Source organism: Pituophis catenifer, unplaced genomic scaffold, assembly GCF_029215685.1.
Source record: "Pituophis catenifer annectens isolate HBS135680 unplaced genomic scaffold, rPitCat1.0.hap2 SCAF_8, whole genome shotgun sequence".
Taxonomy (NCBI): domain Eukaryota; kingdom Metazoa; phylum Chordata; class Lepidosauria; order Squamata; family Colubridae; genus Pituophis; species Pituophis catenifer.
Window position 1 is genome coordinate 33395970 of NW_027256888.1, and position 22375 is coordinate 33418344.

General features: G+C 35.6%; 1 long non-coding RNA gene across 2 annotated transcripts in view; it reads left to right on the top strand.

Moving 5' to 3' along the window:
- The window catches only part of LOC139320600 (uncharacterized), a 94419-nt gene that overhangs the window by 30072 nt on the left and 41972 nt on the right, over positions 1 to 22375 (top strand). For both annotated transcript variants that reach the window (XR_011600705.1, XR_011600706.1), the window contains exon 3: positions 2679 to 2739. This is a non-coding gene — a long non-coding RNA (uncharacterized lncRNA). The remainder of the gene's footprint in view (positions 1 to 2678; positions 2740 to 22375) is intronic.

The window sequence follows — 22375 nt, forward strand, 5'->3', positions numbered from 1 at the left end:
GTTTCCTGTTTGTAAGACCATCCTTTTTATTGCTTCCTGTTAAGTGTGACAATAGGATTACTGATGAATAGTTTAATTGCCCTTGAATATCCTTCCTTTAATCACCTAATAATGACTATTCTTGTTTCCCTGGGTACATATTTTTATTGATTTCATTTTATTTCCTTTCTCTTTTTCGTACAGTAAAAAAATAACTGTTTTCTACCCTTAATAGGAAGAACTAGAAAAGGCAAAACTAATCTGTGTTGGCAAGCTGAATATAAATTTTACTGGAGTAAATATTGTTAAAACTAATATTATACCTTGTTTAGCCTAAATAAAGGCTGCAGAGTTATATTCAAGCAATCTTTAACTTCACTAAGATCAAGCTCTATAAGATTAGATCAAAAGCCTGTTTTGTATTCTCATTCCTGGACACATGTATGAAATTCATACACATGACATAAATGCAGCTGAGTTTTCTGTTTGCAGAGAGAATTATAATGCTAATAGTTATCTATAGCCTTAGTCTTCATAAAAGGCTCAATAGATTGTCACTGGCATAGTGCCTTCAAGTTACATTAGATATTCCCATAATTACAAGGCATTTTAATTAAAATACATCCTTTTGAAATCCATAAATTATATTTATTAAACTTATGTTTCACAGTATAAAATACCTTGCTCTTAGACATTTCTTATGTTGCACAAAATTACTTCCCATTTTTAAGGCTGGTACTGGATAACAACATGTAGCTTCAAGGCCTCAAAGGCACTACACATACACATGCAAACACATATGCATACCAGTGGTGAAATGCAATTTTTTTTGCTACCGGTTCTGTGGATGTGGTTTGGTGGGTGTGGCTTGGTGGTGGTGGGTCATGTGACTGGGTGGGCATAGCCAACTTTATTTTTTTTTACTCTTTAAAGCATTTTTACTACCTATTTGCCCGACCCAGTAGTAAAAAAATGCTTTAAAAGAGTTAAAAAAAAGGTACTAACAATTGTGCGGCACAGCTGTAATCATCGGAACCTTTTTCTTTACTTTTTAAAGCATTTTTTTTACTACTGGTTCACCTGAACCGGTAGTTTTTATCACTACCGGTTTGCCCAAACTGGAGATTTTTTAAAAAAAGCAATTTTGCAATTTTGCAATATTTTGTTTCATCCAAAAGGAACTAACTTGTGAAGCTTACAGATTTTCCTTCCAGCTGTTATTCTTCTCAGAGTTGTGATATATGAAGCATCTTTAAAAAGTATCTTTGTGGTTATTCACATGAATAATACATTTCACGTGCGCAGTTTGATAGCAATCTGTGTTTCTCAGCATATAAAAATACTTACGGAGCTACATTTACCAAAGAGGCATAAGAAAGATGACACAGATTGGAATGTTTTGTGTAAGATCAAAGAACAGAATTATGATACAGGAAACAACAGCTGAAAAGGAAACCTTTGAGGCCAAACAACCCATTTATTAATTTCAAGACTCCCTTACTAACACCTGGCCCTCCCTGTTGGACCAATCAGCATTTTGAAGAGTTTCTTTGTCTTAACAATGAAAATTCCCATTTTAAATAACTTACATGGAAAAGTAAGATTTATGGTCTCTCTTATACATACACACTCACTGGATGCCTGTTTTTGTTTTCACAGTTCCATGTGAAAACACATTTCCATGCAATCATTTTCTTCCATTTATTATGTATTGGCACAGAAAATGGGCTGGTGTTTGCAGCTGTGGTTTCTGAGACCCTTGCCAATAGCCAATGATATGATGAAATCAGTTTGCAAAGTTCTTAAAACTGCACAACTTTATCTTTGCAGAAATATTCATAAATGTCTTTGCCTGACAATATTCTCCCCCACAATAAATTAAATAACTATTTGCTGTACTTCTATGACACCACAAAACAGCTGTTTGAGATAGTAGCTCTATTGTGCCTAATGGTAGAGATGGCTAAGGTAATTTCCATTTTATAAAATGGAATTTTATATTCATTCATTTACTCCTTAAGAAACAATGGGATATACATCTGATCAAATAAACAAACAAACAAACAAATGATTTGGTTTGGAGAGTGGTTACTGTTTTAAAAGTGTTAGCATATTTATTGTTAAAATTAACTGTTTAGTTTCATAATATATAATTATCCTTTTATGAACAGAACTAATACCTATAGTGAGCATTCCTATGAAATAATGCCATGATACTATATTTGAATTATTGGAACAAACAGTGTTTGTCAGATAAAAAATAACTGGAGAATTTAAAACTATCCTGCAGATGAAATAAAGCCCGCAGAGATCTTTAATTAGATCAAGCTCATGGAAGACAATAGTACGATAAAGAAGATTTAGTAAAACATTTTGTCTTTTTATTACTTTAATTTCAAATAAGATGCTTAACTTCAAAGGATACTCAAGCTACCCTCCCTTTACTCAGTGAATAACTCTTTAAGCAGGAAAGATAACATGGAGTTGTAGTTTGGCTGAAGTTGCTGACTGGTAGAAAGATCAATCATGGTCCTTCTTCCTGGAGCTACAGGTACCATTAAATGAATGTTTTGCACAAACTCCTTTAATATGAATGAATAGCTCGATGCCAAAAAGCTATAGTTGAATAAAGTGGTTCCTTTCTGCGTCCATTTTCTCTAGTCATTGTGAATCCTTTCCTCTATTTTGTTTATTTACAGTAACAGGGGATCTAACAGTGATCTGCTGTAAGTATTGAATGAAAAAAACTGAAACAGAAAGGTTAGTGCCTCTTACTCCCTCATAAAAGAGGAATGTTGGAAGTGTTTCTTAGTCTTTTGGAAGCTTGTTGCTTTTGTGTTCTGAACACCATGTTACTAAATTTGCTAGTATCAAATTGTTTAACTGGTTAAAGTATCCCCTCTATCAAATGTGTGAACACTTATAAAAACATGTATGGAAATGATAAACAATACATGAAGATGAAGATTAATTTGGTGAATAAATTATTTTTAAAGATGATGTTATCTTCAAGGAGTGAATGAAGTTATTGTTTGACCTGATCATAAAAGAATTGTAAGCCAGTATTTCTAGAAAAAGAGTCTGGCACCATTCTTTCTGCACAAACACCTACAACAATTTGGGACTCGCTTCTTCTCATCGAGTGTCCTGGTAAATGGGAGATCGCAGTTTGGGCATTATGTTGCTGGACTGAATTTTGTCTTTGATTCTAAGATCTGTCCAGTTGTACTCAAGAATTTTCTAGGCTTGATATCTTCATTTAACAGAACAGAATAACAGTTGGAAGGGACCTTCGAGGTCTTCTAGCCCAACCCCTTGCTCTATACCATTCCAGACAGATGCTGTTCAGACTCTTTTTAAAAGCCTACACTGATGGAGCAGCCACAACTTCTGAAGGCAAGCCGTTCTACTGGTTAATTTTTTCTCACTGTTAGAAATTTCTCCTTAGTTCTAGGTTGCTTCTCTCCTGATTAGTTTCCATCCATTGTTTCATGCCTTGCCTTCTGGTGCTTTGGAAAAAAGGCTGACCTTCTTTTCTTTGTGGCAGGCCCTCAAATATTGGAACCCTGCTATCATGTCTTCCCTAGTCCTTCTTTTCACTAGTCTTACCCAGTTTCTGCAACTATTCTTCATATGTTTTAGCCTCTAGCCCTCTAATCATCTTTGTTGCTCTTTTCTGCACTTTTTCCAGTGTCTCAAAATCTTTTTTTATAATATGGTGACCAAAACTGAATGCAATATTCTACATGTGGTCTTACTAAGCCTTTATAAAGCAGTATTAATACCTGATGTGATCTTGATTCTGCCCCTCTGTTAATACAACCTATTAATACAAGCATTGTCTTTTTTGGCTGCTGTCACACACTGCTGGCTCATATTTAAAGTGATTGTCCACTAGAACTCCAAGATCCCTCCTATAGTTACCGCTATTGAGCCAAAATTCACCTAATCTGTACCTATTCATTTGTTTTTTCTTGCCAAAGTGTAAAACCTTACATTTCTCTACATTGAATTTCATTTTGTTAGATAGGGTCCAATGTTTGAGTCTGTCGAGATCCATCTGGATTTTGAGTCTATCTTCTGGTGCGTTGGCTATTCCTGCCAATTTAGTCTCATCTGCAAATTTAATGATTTCCCCTTCTATTCCCTCATATAAATCATATATGAAGATGTTGAAGAATACTGGGCCTAAAATGGTACCCCACTTCTTACTTCCCTTCATGTAGATGTAGTTCTAGGAATGCAGTTTGTCAGCCAGTTACAAATCCATCTAGTAGTGATGCTGTCTATCCCACATTTTTTTAGCTTACCATGAAGTAGATTGTGGTCTACTTTGTCAAACATTTACTGAAATCCAAGTATATTATGTCCACTGCATTTTGCTGGTCCACTAATTTAGTCACTTTGTCAAAGAATGAAATAAGAATGAATAATTGTTTGGCATGATCTCTTTTTGACAAACCCATGTTTGTCTGGTTATAACTGGCAACTGGTTATAACTTTGCTTGCTTCTGTTGCTTGATTTTCTTTTCTAGAATCTTCTGAGGTATTGATGTGAGACTAATTGTTCTGTAGTTTCCTGGATCTGTTTATTTTTTCATTTTTTTGATGGGAACCACATCAGCTCTTTCCAGTTCTCTGATAGTTCCCCAGTCTCTAGGATCTATAAAAGATATGGTTAAATGCTTGGCATCTGATTGATTTTAAAATGCAACATTTACTAACAGATGTTTTTTTTTTCTTGGAATGGCTGATCGTTAACATGAAGTATAATCCTGAAACAAAAATTTATTTCATTTTTCTACTGTTTTCACACTAACATACAGTTATAGTGAAATTTAGAGAAATATTTACATAAAAATTACACAAGATTATGCCCTAGAAGTGCAATGATGTTCATGTATATAAATAGATGTAACAATGTTTAACTGAACATATAACACTAGTAAAATATAAATGCCACTTTTGTTCCAGTTACAGATCTGATGACATGAACAGATTTAATTGATGGTGGAAATTATAATTTAAACAGAAACCATAACTTTATTTTATGTCTGGAAATATTTATTATAACAATCCACATTTGTCAGTTGGCTTCAGATATACTGTAATTAACTTTGCTTAATTTAAAATATTGGATCATTGTTTATAAATAGATTATTCATAAACTTATTATTTTGAGCCTGAGCTTCATCCATTTTTTAGTTATAGCTGTGACTGATGATATTCTGCATCATTTTTAATAATAACAACATGACCCTTTTCTGATACTTTGGCAAGCACAAACCATCAGGATGGCCATATGTTCCAACATCAGCATCAATATTAGTATTTAGTAAGAAGATAATCCTTTCTGACTTCTGCTGAAAAAGAAGGAAAGGTTGTTTGTTCTTGTTGAGATCCCCAGCAGGACGGAATAGATGTGTATGAAATGGGAAGACTTTGGCAACTGTAGCAGATAAGGAGATAGAAATGGATGATAGGTACAATTCCTGTCCATGTCCACTGAAAAAAGAATAGCCAGATGGCTTTATTGTAAAGGTAAGTGTGGGTGGGTGAATGTTATATGTAGAGGAACCAGAACAATTCTGTTGATACAAATAAGACACTTGTTATGAAAAATTGCCTGCTTTATTGAATGTTATGAAATATAAAGCATTCAACTATTATGCAGTTTAATCACCACACAAAATCTTTCCCAATTCAGATCTGGAGAACTGTTACATATAAATGCCTAACATCGTTTCCCCATGGCCGAGTAAGGGTTAACCCCATTCACCCACCTGGCCCTTCCCCTGATCCTTCCTTACCTTAGCTCCACCTCCAAGGTATATAAGGTGTGGTCCAGGGATCCAGATGCCCTTTTCCAGACGTTCACCTGTAATAGCAATAACTGATTTATAAAGAGCTTTGATCCAAGAACAATTCGTGTTGGAGTTATTGGGTAAGATCCTTGGAAACACGCCACAGATTGGTAGCAGAGGATGGTTAACCCACAACTGAACGCTACCAGGGCAGAACTTATACAAAGGGGGGAGACCATCTCTGAAGATAGTATAAAAAGTATAATTATAAATTCCCAGGATTCTAGTTGGGAAAACTTTATAATGCAACTGGATAGCCTCAACATAGAGCACCTCTCCCTAGAAACACTCACCAACAGGCTGATAGCTGAGGATAGCCTAAGAAGAGACTGCTCCATGAGCCGCAGAGAGGGTAGGCCAGTAAAAAGGGTAGAGTTTCAAACTAGGAATCACAACATTCCCGAATGCTTTATCTGCGGCTCCAGGAATCATTATAAGACAGACTGCCCCAGAAACTCAAGGGACAGAGACTACACTCACCGCAGGGAAAGGCAAGGCCGGAGGCCAGGGTTCTCAGATAGGCACTCACCAGATAACAGCTACAGACGCAGAGGCTCCCCCAATCCCAGAGACAGGAGGGGACAGAGAGACAGCTCCAGGGAAAGCCAAGCAGGGTCACTGTATGGTCTTGGAGACCATCAATCCACACACATGCAGCCAGGGGAAGGGAACATGTGGCTCATCGATTCAGGAGCCACCAACCACACTACCAACAACAGGAACATACTTACATCATTCACAGCAAAGAAGTACCACATTAAAGTAGCAAATCAGGACAAGGTCCTGGTAACAGGAGAAGGGAACACATACATAAATGGGATAGGAATAATAGAGGGGGTACTGCTCATACCTGAGATACCTCACAATATACTAGCCACACTCAAACTCAGCAAAGACTTGGGTATCGAGACGACTTTTAAAGGAGGAAAGGTATACATGACCAAGGATAATAAGGACGTAGGCAAAATCATCATTGAAGGGGGGCTAACATACCTCCAACCCCAAGAAGATTACTATCCAAGTACAAATATACAACTAGAAAGTAGGGAAGGCAAGACAGGTACTCCCGGGGAGACAAAGGGGGTTAAGGTTGAACACATCACTGAAGACAAACACACTTCTGACACAGCACACAAGGGGAAGCCCTCTATTGGCAAACCCATCCACAATGACTGCGCCCACCTGCTTCATAGGAAGTTGGGCCACGCCAGTTTCCCAATTGTACAAAAAATGACAATGTTCAAACGGTTTACAAGTAAAAAACTGCAACAATTACCTAGAGTGTTCCGTGTGCAAATGTTCCAAACTCAAAACAAAAACAAAACCAAAAAAGGCCTCTCGCACCACAAATTCGACCTCCCAGTTAGTACACATGGATTTGGTGGGCCCCATGAAACCCTCTATAAAGTATAAAAAGAGGTTCTTTCTAACTATAGTTGATGACTTCAGTTGTTACAGATTCGTATATACACTCAATCATAAAAAGGAAGTGTTTCAAAAATTCAAAGAATTTTACAGGAGAGTAGAAACACAACACAACACCAAAATAAAACAAATAATGATGGACAGAGGGTCAGAGTTCCTATCAAGGGACTTCTCCAATTGGCTAAAGAAACATGGAATATTACATTTCACTTCTTCGCCGTTCTTCACATTCCAGAACGGAGTGTCAGAACGAAGGAACGGAGTATTACAAACTATGGTAAGATGTGTATTAGAAGACGCAGGGCTGGGGCAGCACTTCTGGGCAGAGGCACTCACATACTCAAACTACACCCTGAACAGACTATGGTCCAGCGTGGTAGGCAAAACTCCTTATGAGGTTATGTACAACAGAAAACCCCAAATAGCTCACCTACACATATTTGGGGTCACAGCAGATGTGCATATACTGAAACAACTGAGATGCAAGGGGGACAAGGTATCAAGGAGATTTATGGGATATGAGTCCGGGACAAAAGGGTACAGGTTCATTGACAAGGACAATAAATTTATCATATCCAGAACAGCAGTATTCCATGAAAACACAAATTGATCAAAAATACACCTCAATGAAGTGTTCCCCAGGCAGGAAGTCACAGACAATGCAAGGATCAAGAGTAGACTAGACACAGCTGACACAGAGGCACACGAGAAACACAAACCTAGACACCAAGGGATAGCCACCAAGGGATGGAAAGAGGACCACCCCATCATAAAGGTAGATACACTTACAGAAAGGGAAGCCAGGTACATGCATGACACAGAAACGCAACCCAATAGGTCCGTTAGACATAACAGGAACAAAATGCCAAAAAGGTTTGAAGATTACGTACTATCAATACACACAAACACCACGACACCCAACTCTTATGAAGACATACTTAGGTTGCCACGGGAAGAAAGGATTAGGTGGGAAGAGGCCATGGAGAAAGAGATGGCCAGCCTGAGAGAGCTAAATGTGTATACTCCTCCAAGGTACCAGACAACAAGGTACCCATTGGGACAAAGTGGGTCTTTAAAATCAAGGAGCTTGAGGACAATAAGACGCTATACAAGGCTAGGTTAGTGGCACAGGGGTTTGCACAGAAATACCTGGAGGACTACACCGATACATATTCACCCACGGTCAGGGCCGAAAGCTTCAAGAGTGCCCTGGTGATAGCAACAATTCTAGGCCTAGAAGTTTACCAATTTGACGTGCGGACAGCTTACCTCCACACGGAACTAGACAAAGAGATCTTTGTCAGAGCACCCCCTGGAAAAAACACACAAAAGGGAGATACCTGGTTGTTAAACAAGAGTTTGTATGGGCTGAAGCAATCCGGTAAGAGATGGTATGAGTGCCTAGCAAAAATTCTCAGGGACATGGGATTCACAGCCACCTCTGCTGACCTATGCTTCTTCACCAAAAAGGAGGGCACATCTATTGTATACGTACTTGTTTATGTGGACGATATTGTATACTGTGGCCAGTACAAACAGAAATGTGATGATTTCGCTGATAAGTTGGGGAAGCATTTCGCACTAAAAACTTTGGGAAAGGTAAATAAGTACCTGGGTGTCCAGATTGACAGAACACAGAAAGGATTCAGAATCTCCCAAAAGGAGAAGATATTGGAGCTACTACACCAGTGCAACATGAAGGATGCCAAGCCATGCAAAACACCCATGCAAGTTGACTTTCTAAAACACATGAATGAAGAAGGTGAAACATTTAAGGACAATACCCTCTACAGGTCTGTCATTGGGTCCCTACTATACATAGCCAACTGGACTGGGCCAGATATCATCCTAGCGGTCAACTTCTTGTCTAGGCACGTCAGCGAACCAAAAACATACCACTGGGAAGGTGTAAAATGCGTGCTCAGATACCTAAAGTACAGCATAGATGCCTGCCTACGTTTAGAGCCGGTGAGCTCCAAAGAACCCATATTAACCTCTTATGCTGATGCTGACTGGGCAGGCGACACAAAGAGCAGGAAAAGCACGTCTGGCTATGTATTCCTCATCAACGGTTGCCCGGTGCACTGGTACACCGGGAAACAGAACCTAGTGGCCACATCTACAGCAGAAGCAGAATACATCTGCTTCTCGAAGGCAGCCAACAACCTGACATGGTTTGATGACCTGCTCTCCAACATCTGGACTGAACCAGCCTACCCGATAATAATACATGAGGACAACAAGGCAGCCATAGACATATCCATGGCAGATGCTGTGGGCCAGAGGTCAAGGCACATAGACATCAAACATAAGCACGTCAGACAGTTAACGAACATTGGTTTTATCAAAGCCATACACTGCAAGACTATCGAACAAATCACTGACATCCTGACCAAACCCTTGCAGAACAAACAGCACGACTACTTAACTTCAAGATTAGGTGTACATATACAACACATACACACAGCTCCAACTGTTAGGCATTTAGAGGGGGATTTGTTACATATAAATGCCTAACATCGCTTCCCCATGGCAGAGTAAGGGTTAACCCCATTCACCCACCTGGCCCTTCCCCTGATCCCTCCTTACCTTAGCTCTGCCTCCAAGGTATATAAGGTGTGGTCCAGGGATCCAGATGCACTTTTCCAAATGTTCACCTGTAATAGAAATAACTGATTAATAAAGAACTTTGATCCAAGAACAATTCGTATTGGAGTTATTGGGTAAGATCCTTGGAAACACGCCACAAGAACTAGTAAAAATAATGTAGAAACGTTTGGTGCCAAAAGCCATTATTGTAGTGTTTTAGGTTTCATGAGTGCAAATAGAGGGAGACTTAACTGCAGATACATAGCTAAACCTAAAAAAGATGTCTAAACATTGAACATTGAACAAGGAGCTAAATAGTGCCTGATGATATTTTGAGATCAAACAGGTATGAAATTCTGAAAGAAAACATTCAAAAAGATTCTTAAGTGAGGCAGATTTAACATTTAGAAAATCATTTGATATTATGTCTTATGAAAACAGGTGCTAGAGATACGATAGGAAATACAGTAGCTTACAGCAGACAGTGAAAGGATTTGTGCTATCATGGCAGAAGTTCACACATAGCAAGTCAATGTATATTTGAAGAAAAAATCTTCAGACAGTGCAGTAATATTGGACATATCAAGAAGTTTGTTGCTTTGATTAGAAACATTTGCTGGCTTCAAGTTGATATGTATTATAAATAGGCCTAATTTACAAATGTTAAATAGCTGTTAGAAATGATATGGGCAATATATATTTTAGTCAACTCATAAATTATCTGCCATAGATTATTTAACTTTTAGAGACCTTTCTCTATGATCTTAAATACTTTGACATAGTTCCCGGGTCTCAATTTACTAATTTTTACTTGTGAATTTATGCAAGGCACAATCAAATATCAAGTTATGTTCTATTTAAATTCACAAAGTTAGATGGAATGGCTCCCTTGTTGATGGGTTGCCTTGCTGGTTTCAGTCTGAGAAAAGAAATACATACTTTTCAATCTTCTGCAGGTTTGAGGTACATTTAAATCCACCTGGTACTCCCCCTCCCCATAATAAAATATTTAATGTATCATGCTCCTGTGGCCAGGCTTAAATCTTTTGAAAGGAGGACAATGACCAGTTCAAACTGGAGGGGACTTCACTCAAAACTTACATTGCTGCTAAAACACCATTATTAGAATTTTTCATTACTTTACTGGAGACTGATTTACTAGTAAAATATTAAAGGAGCAGGAAGACAATATGAGGCATGAAGAAAAAACCCACTTGATCAGAAAAAAAATGGTCTCAGTTTATTGAAGCTACATAGTCCAGAAACTTATAAAAGTGGAACTATTACCAATGAATTTAGTAAATGTAGAAGAGCAGATTGAACTCTTCTACATACAACCCTACATGCAGGTAGGATTAAATGTGTCCTCAGTTGTCATAAAAGACCTAAGTCCAGCCCCCCCCCATGATTTCTGCTGACCCTTATCCAATGCCAATTTAGCTTTGATCCCTAGATATCTAGATTTCTTTTTATTAGAGGTAGCAATAATAAACTCTTCTGTGCTTTGAACTAAACACATGGTCTTGGTTATTTAAACTAATTAATTCTAATTCTAATTGTTGGACACCAATGTTGCCCTCTCTACTTCCATATATTAACCATATAGCTATGATCCCAGAGAACTGGGAAGGAGGAACTATAATTGTTTTTCTATATAAAAAGGACAGGAATAGCCTGGCTAATATGCTAATTAACCTATAGAAGATCATTAACAAATTAAATGACAGCTAGCTATTTCACTAATCTTACTGTGTACAGTTGTTCTCTCTTGGCCTTATGTAGCACTCTTTAAGAAACTGGCATCCTTTTATTAAGAGAATTGGCAATTAATTATGGGAAATCCAAATTTTTAATGTTTTCCAACAAAAGATAAAGTGTATAACTGGCTTTCATGAACTAAAATAAGCTAAATATTTTAATATTTTGGCATAATTTTTCAGGCTTTAAAAAATTAGCATTTCAAGTTAATTCTGTCAGTTCTACTACCCAAAGACATACATTTGCTGTAAGCAAATTTTATATAGTAAAGGGCAATTAGCAAATTTTATATAGTAAAGGTCAATTACATTCTATTGGCAATTAAATTGTTGAAAGCTAAAGTAATTGCTCAACTATTACAAGGTATCATTTTGGCCCATTTCCAAACATAAGAATCAAGCTTCCATAGAATTCTGTTTGGTTCTCCAAAATGTGACTTAATGCCATTTTGAAGCTTGAAGTTAATGTTCCAGGCTGATCAGGCTTTTAGATATCATGGCTCAGAATCATGTTGATCCTACTGGGCTGTTGCCACTGCTACAGACAGATAGTTATCAATTTTGTTGATATCCAAATTTGTATCAAAGTTTTGGCTTTTCTCTTGAATATATAGATCAATTAACTTTTTTGGAAGCCAAATGAATAGTAAAAGAGGGATCATCACAATGTGATCCAGTGTTTCTGAATTTTATTGCCAAATTTTAAGAGTGCTTCTATTGTTACATGCAGCTATCAATTTAGCCTGGTTCTTTAACCACTAGTCTAAACTGGCTCTGTGTCTTTTACAATAAAAGTAATCTTAATCTATTAGGTCCTTGGTCTTGTCTATCTTGCAGGAATGACAATATGATATACAAACACATGCATTGCTTACTCCAGTCCTTTCCAAATTTGAGGATCATACAGATATATTTTATGTTACGTTTTAAGGCAGGGGTTCTAATCCCCAGTCCATAGCCTGTTGGGAACCAGGTCATGAAAGCAGTGGGCCAGCACATGAAACCATCCCCTCTTCCCCCACTGTGGCTGCTGTTGCCACCATAGCTGGTCCATGGAGCTGGAAAGGTTGGGGACCTCTGTTTTAAGAGATATTAACCCTTCACTAATATTCCATGTTATCAAATATCTTTACTGAGTCATGCAACTGCACAAAAAATTGACTTAGATGTGTTATTCTATTGTTTTATGATAAACAATAGAATATGTTTCCTGTAGCAATTTGTTATCTTTCTTCTATTTGTAATGCTGGTCAAAGACCATAATAAAGAAATTTCATGCAATGAAATGCAATGCAAAGAAAAAGCAAAACTATTGAATTGTTTTGAGATTCTAGCTTTTAAAATTAGAAACTCTTTTGTTGCATCTAGCCAAAGATCAAAATAATATAAAATCATTTACTTTAATGTTGGGCAATGAAGGACAGTTGTGGAAAATATATTTTTAATGTATTTCTATTTCATAACATCTAATCTGATTCCATGCTAATTCTCTTTTCAGTGGGACAAAAGATTCTAGAAACACAATATGATTTCTTTTTAAAGACTTAGGCTACCAGGAGACTATTTTTATGCCTTCTTAATTCTCCTCCTCCTCCTCCTCCTCCTCCTCCTCCTCCTCCTCCTCCTCCTCCTCCTCCTCCTCCTCCTCATTATTATTATTATTATTATTATTATTATTATTATTATTATTATTATTATTATTATTATTATTATTATTATTATTATACTACCCTTACTTAGAAACTCAGATTCATCTGTCCTGGAATTGACTTTAAATTGCAAGGTGTAATAGTGAACCACAATTTACAATTTGAGCTTATTTAGGCAGCAGAAGGGACTAAAAAAAAGGTCTCATAAACCAAGAAAGAGTTTGCCAGCTTCAAAGCATAAATTATTGGGAGCAGATGACACTTCAAAATACAAATCCATGCTTTATATAATATTTATTTATATTAGAATAATTATTATAATATGTAACATGCTTTGTATTAATACATGAAAGAATTGTCTTAACTTAATTTTGTCTTAATTTAGTTTTTTAATTTACATATTTATTTGTGTTGTCTCTGCCCTCCCTAATTTTTCAAACCAGCTTCTGGCCCAGCACTGAATAGCCAAGTGTTTGCTGCTTGTTTGAACTATCTTCCACTTTTCTTATATGAATTCAATTGTGGTATACATAAGGGTGCTTTTTTCTCCAGTATTATTAAAATAACACAATTGTAAAGTAACTTGGTCTAACATGATTGATCCAAATTACTAAATGATTCTCCTCCCTGAGCATGGACATGAACCAGTCTTAATCCAATGGTTTGACCACTACACTAAACTGATTAAGTTTGACTCTCAGCCTGGAAAAGAAGGCATACTTATGCACAAAATCATAGTTTAGCAGACATTATTTATATAATCAAATTTGTATGACCACCTTTCTATGCAACAACTCTGGGCAGTGAATATACTATATAAAACATGAATATAGCAATACAATAAAAATCTGGGTTAAGGCCATCTCATTAAAAACATGAAACATCTATGCCATACATCTGTGTTTAAGTCCCAAACTAACATTCTACCCCCAATGAATATAGGCAGAAGGTCATGAATTCTGTGAAAACGGAATTATAAAATGATTAAGAATAATGGTATATATAGGGCATTTTTACTGATATCCAAGCAATGAATGAAGCCATAGAGGAAGCTATTTCATATATCCTATTTCCTTTATGAATAGGGTCAGAGCTGAATCTTATGATACCGTTTATGCAATATGTTTTAATCAATACTAAGAGCATACTTAATATTTGGCCTGATACATTCTGAAGTTTAGCTGTGAGCTCCTAGAAGTGACATTGTTTTCTCAAAGCTATGGCTTCATCACGAAATTCTTGTTATGAAAGAGCAAGTTACATATTGACTTATCTGACTATCTGGCAGTAAGTATGCAGCTTTGTCCTGAATATCCAAAATAGCCTATAATTAGTCCTGAACATTTGAATTAAATCTATTCTTAGGGTCTGATCTTCAAATGCAGATTAGATGCACAACTATTCTTGGCTGTATTCTCTTACTAAAATCTCAAATCATCGAATAACCTGAAGAAAATTCTAAAATAATTTGGGCTTGACAGCAACTGGCAAAGAGAAACTGATTGAGAAACATAAAAAATTCCAAGTTCAGTTGTTGAAACTTTCTTGAAAAAAACAAAGAATAAGTCACTCTTTCTCACATCAATAATTTGGACTTTTGTGGATTTGGAAAAAACAGTTTCATATGTATGTCACTGTACATTTTCTGGAACTGGCTTGGTGGAAGCTATTTTGTTATTTGAGGGAAACCATCCTTTCAGTTTGATAAACAATAATCAAGGCAATGATACTTCATTATGTGAGTCAGAAAACTCCACAAATGTCTCTTCTCTGGCAACAAAATACATATAAAAATGTAAAATGTAGATTGCTTAAATCCTGTATGAAAAGCAATGTAGCAATGCAGTGACCAGTCACTGCACTTCAGAGTCAATAGCCACTGCATACAAGCATATTTAGTTTTGATATTGCATATAATAGAAAATGTAAATATAATGATATGCTTGTGATAAACTGCAATATAAAATTGTATATTTCCCCCTGAACTCATCATTGATCTACCTGCTAGAAAGAGGAGACTAGAATCTTCGTCATATAAGTCTAAGTGCTATCGCTATTTACCTTTCTGTACTATTTTGGTAGAAGCAGCATAACTTACTTAGACCAAAGTAAGTTCAGTGGAGAGATTATGGCCATCAGATTCAATTTAAATCATAGAGCATGAGAAAAAAAAATGCTTCTTCAAGGATCCAGTCATATAAAAAGACCCCTAGAATATTTAAAATATTGATCAGACTGTAGTTAATGCTAATTATTACCCTTGCATGATGTCATATAACAAAACTTCTTGAAAACACTATTCCTTTGTTTTAACAGGATTGATGTAAAATTCATTTTCCTTATATGTTGAATATTTTCCCCTCGTGACAGGTAGAATCAGAAATGACAGCTTCACTCTGCTCAAGAAAAGGGTAGACTATTTAGAAAACTGATGTGCTTTTTGGGAATCATTATTTATCTTCTAGATATACTTCACAATAAAGAATTATGAATGGAAACTTTTTTTCCCTTGTAATGGACTGGCCCTTTTTAAAAAGTTATTTCAATGTATCTTGTATTTTCTACCCCAACCCATTATGCTAGTCCCTTAGGACAGGAGAGCAGAAAAAGAAACAAAATGGCAAGAGTTCCTCAGGTCTGATATTTCTGTCAGTTTAAGGTCTGGCAAAATTCAAGCGTGTCTTTCAGAATTGATGTAAGTGTCTGTTCTAAACTGATTTGGAATAAATACAGTCCTATTTTATCCCCTTGTTTATTTCAAATTTAATTTGTATTACGATGGCATATGGCTATATCAAGAGGATAAGGGAGACTCCTTTGGAACTGCTACACATGATTAATTCATGTGCACTCCCTGATCACCCAAAGATGCTTTTTTCAAAAGGCAACAGGACTTTCTTAATTTTTTCTTTTACCCCTCTTCTTTGTTTGTTATGAAGGAGCTCCTACTGGATCTTTTTCAGGATTTGATCATCTTCTTTGATCAAATAAAGAAGATAATAACAAACAAAGCAACATTGTCATTCCATACGTTGCAGGAATATCTGAAATGCATAGACAACATAAGAGAACAAGCCCATCAGGACAAGATTCAGCATTCCATCTGCATTTGAAAGACAAAATCACTCCTTTGAAGACAGCAAAGTCCACATTCTGGGCAGAAAGACAATTGATTTGAAAGAGGTGTAAAAGAGGGCATCTGTGTTAAAACTGAACAGCCCTCTCTCAACAGAAGGATACGACAACACCTATCTGCTGTTTACAGCACAGTTGTTTCAGCAGTCCCAAGAAGTTTCCACACCCATTTTTACTCTGATTCACTCTGAGGGTACAGATAAATGCCAAGTGGCTTCAATAACTCTCAGAGAGATAATGACCGGACCTTCAGAGTGCTAATGACCAGATAAGAATATAAATCCTTCCATTCCCCACCATTCAATCACCACTGAAAAAGCTTCTAGGATGTGAAGCTAAATATTTTCAAGAAAAAACTGAGAAAGTCCAGTTGCCTTTTGAAAAGTACCATGACAACCATGATTTGGATGATCGAGAATCTGCATATAGTCTCCCAGATCACATTTAAGTATATAGAAGTGGCACTACTGAAAACAGTAGTGGCTTCTTACTATTTATTTCATGCATTTAATGGCTTCTTACTAATTATTTCATGCATTTTTAAAATTTAGATTTTATTTACATGTTCACAAAGCATTATTCAATAGATGTTTTATGAATGTTTAAAAACAATAAAAAATAACCACCATACCAAAAAGCATAGCCACAAAATGCTGTGGTTTTAAAAAGAAACCCCTGATAAATAACCCTAGCACTGTATTATGTTTCCATCATCAAAGCCTTGTTGTGAACCACCCAGAAAAAAGTTTAGATCTTGATTCTATGACAGTACTATTTTTCTTAGTAGTGAGCAGACTGCAATGGCATTCTGCTGTGTTTCATGTCCTTGGAGTTGCATGCTAATTTAGGAGCCATTATGTTGCAGTGAAGCTTTTGGCCAAGAAAAGCCTGAAAAGACATTCTTGACGACATACAATATCTCACCCTAGTAAAACCTGATACCGATCATTGTCAATCATTATTATTATCAATAATTGCCAGTTGTTAATATAGATATAACTTTAGAACCAGTTTGTACTATACAAACCATGAAGTTTCTAATAAAATATTATGGTTGGCTCTTGTGGACTGCCTCATTTGCACTTAAAACAATTGTTTGATGACACTGCACCATTAAATATAGTCACATGGGATTTTCTCTTAATAAATATCCTTTTGTTGATTGATTTATGCTATAAAATGTTACCATGAAGAAGTAAGCCAAGGATATGATGATGACAACTTTCTGGATACTTTTTTGGACCCTGACCATTGCCATGCTGGCTGTGACTAAATGAATATTGAGTGCTCTGACTGTATGTAAAAGACCATGTTTCTATTCCTTGAACTACTCCATTGACAAATCTATCTGCAATGCAGAGATAAATTCCTTCCAGTCCTCACAATGAAACAGTAGGCTATAAATCTGTTGAAGAAACCTTGTGGTGGTTCTTACGTTTCATATACCGATCTTTTCATTAAAAGCTAAAGGGGCACTAAATGATCTAAATCTACTGATTACATGCAGATGGATTAACCTCTGCTAAAACTACTATGAACATCTTACAGGTGTTCCAATACTTATATTTAAAAGTGGCTGCAGCAACAATCTAAGAAAATATTCAGGCTACAATCTGGCTGTTTAATGTTTCAAGCAAATTGTGTATAATGAAGTGAGGATATGAAGAAAGATATCAAATTTTCTAATTTTGGGGAAACAACATTATAGCAAAGAGCTTCATTTTAGTGTTGGGATAGGAATGAATATGAATTAATGTTTCCAGAATATTAGTACATTTCAGAGACTTAGCCTGTATCGGACCTATCTTTCATTGTGTCAATAAACAGCACATTCATACACAAGTATTAATGAAATGTAAAGAAAAACTTTGAATGAGAAAGCTGAAAACATGGTAGTATTTAAGAACCTTTTTTTGTCTGTTAAACTTTCAGTGTCTGAAAAAAATCATATACATTAAAATGTAGATTGATATCATTTAATTAATTAAAAGTTAAATTTATCTAATTTATAACAAGTAGTTGAATGCTACTAGTTACATGCAGAAAGATATGCTGCAACATTTCAGAAACATAAATGCTTTTGTGGTACTCTTTTTAAGTACAAATAAATACATGCATTCATTATATAACACTGTTTAAATCTGTTTAATATAGATATAAAGGTCTGAGGGGCTTTATTCAATAAATATAACTCTAACCATGTTCAGCCAAACATGTTTGGGTTCATATGAAAAGTACACCAGAAATTAAAGCAGGAACCAGGGTTGTCAAGAGTATATAGTCAAAATGCCAAGATAGCAATAGCACTTAGACTTATATACCGCTTCATAATGCTTTACAGCAGTTTACAAAGAGTCAACATATCTGGGTGCTCATTTTATTATCATCAGAATGATGCAAGGGTGGGTCAACCTTGCTGCTCGGAAATGAACTCCTGGCAGTGAGCAGTGAGTTAGCCTGCAATACTGCATTCTAGCCATTGTGCCACCACTTCCACCTGTTATTATATGCACAATAAAACCCATAGATGTAAAAAATATGACAAATTTTATTAGACTGACATTAGTATAAAACATAAAACAAGACATGTCAGTTCATACAAAAAAAAAAAAAAAAAAAAACCAACTAAGACAATCCTTTAATTAAGACTCAATCAAAAGATCACTGATTTATAATTAGGTTAATGATTTCTAAGACCAGGTCATAGATGGCTATAAATGAGAACATATTTAATAGAAATAACAAATCTACATTTTTACTGTTTATTATTTTTATATTTTACCACAAAGTCATCCAGCTGGTTTTTCATATTAAGGTGGGATTAGAAGTCACAGTGTCCTGGTTTCCCGGTCAATTTTCAATATATAATATATTATAATAGAAGCAAATAAACACTTGAGAAAATGTCACTGTATTTCATGTTTCTCAGTAAATGCTCTTTCTAGGAATAAAAGGCTAATTTAGATAAAATAAAAAGATTGCATAGAACCCACGCACAGGAGTAGCTTTATGATTTTGACAACATTAAGTAGAGTTAAATGATAATAGAAACAGATGATATTTGGATAGTTGAAGAACTACAAAATGAACAATCAGTAGGTCAAGAGCATATTTTTTATTAAAGAGTTTTATTTATCCCTCTATTTAATTAGTTGAACTCAGGGAAGAAAACAGAAATCAAAACAGTTCGTTATCTAAATTGATTAAGGAAAAACTCGCTTGAGATTCATATACACATCTGAATACCAGCATATGGCACACACCCACGCCAAAGCTCTATTTTAGACTCATGTCTATTCGAAAGTATTTTTTTGTGCGTTCTGGAACCATTACTAGAAATTGGCAGCCATTTTGCCTTTTTGAGGGAAGAAATCCATAACCAACAAGATAGCTTAAAATAAAAATGCTGTATGTACGTACACCTTCTAAAAACCCAGGGAAAACCCACAAAAATCACAGTTCTGCTCACAGATAAACAGAAGTTTATATCATTGCCTCATTCAATATAGCCTTTGTTTCATTGCCAAAATGTCAAATTCAGCAGCTATCAAAATTCTTCCCATCCGTAAATTCAGCAAATCATTAGAAATGCCAGTATGAAAGAAGAAAAAAATCTTTAAACTTTAAACTATCAAGCTAGATCTTTGACTAAGTTTCTAATTTAATATGGAGTCACAGCAGATCCAGCTTCCTGTGAAGCAAGCACATTCCCTCAGCATATCCAGTATACTGAATACAAAAAGAATGGGAAATGAATCTTATTTCAACACTAGTCATTGGACAGTGTGCTCCATCCCTTGATCAGCAAGCTGGTGGTATTGGCACAGATTAAATAACTTTAGGTGATGTAGGAGGACTGGTGGGAGGCTGCTTGCTGTCTTTCCCCAAGATCTGCAGCAGTTGTTTTAGGCTGCTTACTGATAGGTAAGTCCTAAATCCCAGAAACTCCTTGAAAAAAATGGGACACTCTGCCAGTACTTTTAGCTTACCCCATGCCTTTTGCATATACAGAATTGTAACTTTACTAATGACTATTTTTAAATCCAGTGCAAATCCTTTTAAATCTACACTCTACATTTGGCAGCCAACAAATGTGCATGAGGCAAACATTTGCAAAATCATATGCTTTATTTAGACCTTACGAATAAGTAACATCTGTTCCTGCTGATGGAAAATATCCTTTTGGTCACCAAGGGATCAGAGTCACATGTTAGTCCAGGAAAAGCCTTTGTGAACCACAAGTCAGATAGACTCATCACTCAGCACCTAATAGATATATACCAAAATGAAGCCAACATTCCTGTCCAAATTGGGAGGTAACAAAATGTTCTCTAGAGGATGTCACAACCAGACAATAGAAAGGAAAGAAAATGATTCTATTTGTTATTATTAGGAATTTCACTTTCTCGCTCTCTCTTTCCCCATTCCATCATATGCAAGTATTGTTTATTGTTAGCTGAATTGCTTTCATTGTTTTAGTGCATATTACAGCTCTACAAATGATGACTAAAAGCATACATCCCATTCAAAAAATTGTGGGATAGTTTTAGTAATTTAGAAAAGTTAAGATTTAATAGAGAATTGAATTTATTTATTAGATGCATAATTGGATAAACTTTAAATCTAAAACACAGTAGACTAGAAGACTAGAAAAGAAAGTTCAAGAAAGAGCATCAGATTATTTTATTTTTCATTCAAAAGAATTAGGCAATCTATGACATACTGTAACATTATTTAGCAAGTGAATGAGCAAGCTGAAAAGAAATAATTCTGCATATATATCCCTAATATTTTATTATCACTGCTCTCTCAGGCAGGATTAGTATAACTATAGATTTTTTTTGAGGCCCTGTTGTATTGTTACATCTGTGAGTACTGCCAAATTAGGTGGATAAATACCTTTGATGTATGTAACATATCAGACTGTTACTGGCTGATCCTGATCTTCATCCAAAGTAGCTTCTTAGGTCTCTGAGTGGATCTACACAACTATTTAAAATTTAACTAAAGGTGACAGCTTTGTAAAGACTTGGACGCAGTATAATAAGGCTCAGGAAACAGAAGTGGGGATATTTTAGCTGCTTCTTATAGTCTGCATTGACTTGCTTTCGATTGCATCTAATGTATGTCTTCATGCATCAAAGGGACTCTTCAAAATCACCCTTTTAAGCCTTCATTAAAGTGATTGGTGATTTTGAAGAGTCCTTCTCCATTCTTGCATATAAGCATATTAAAAAGCAAACCAAAAAAAGCGCAAATTTTTGCAAACTAATTTCTGCAACTATGTAAAAAGTATTAAAAAACTTCATAGAACTGCAGAAATTAGCTTGCAAACATTTGGTTTTTTGCTTTCCCTTTTTCATATGTTAAAATGCAATAATGGAAAGAATAGATATTCAGGGATAAAAGAGAAATGGAGTGATTGACAAACTATTTTGTAATTACAAGGAATCATTAATTAGTCCAGGTGTTCTGCTTTCGAGAGAGTTGTTGATTATACATCATTGTATTAATTCTGGCTCATTTGAAGGCTATATTCATGTAAAGAATGGCAAGTATGTCAATTTCAGTTACTAACATTTTTTTCACTTAGAAAATGGCCAAGATAGTTGGATTTGATTTCTTATTTAAATTAGTAATAAAAATTGTATATATTTTTTGTATATTTTCTCAAGCATGCACAGTGTAATTTGAGTTTTTTCTAATGTGTTAATTTTGCTATAAAAATTAACAGTAATTCAATTTTGTAGAGTATGTATGTAATTTCATGCATGTTAATATTTTATATTATAGGTGAACTGCCCTGCAAAATTAAAAAAGGCTCAACTTTTGAATGTGAATTAGGTTTCCATTTTTGCATTAAAGACTGCGACATATGTTTGCAAGCTAAACAATTCTTTTTCTGTCTATAGTTTCGATCACATTTTTCTTATTATTCTAACCAATCCTCATTTTTATCATTCAGTCTTGCTTCTAA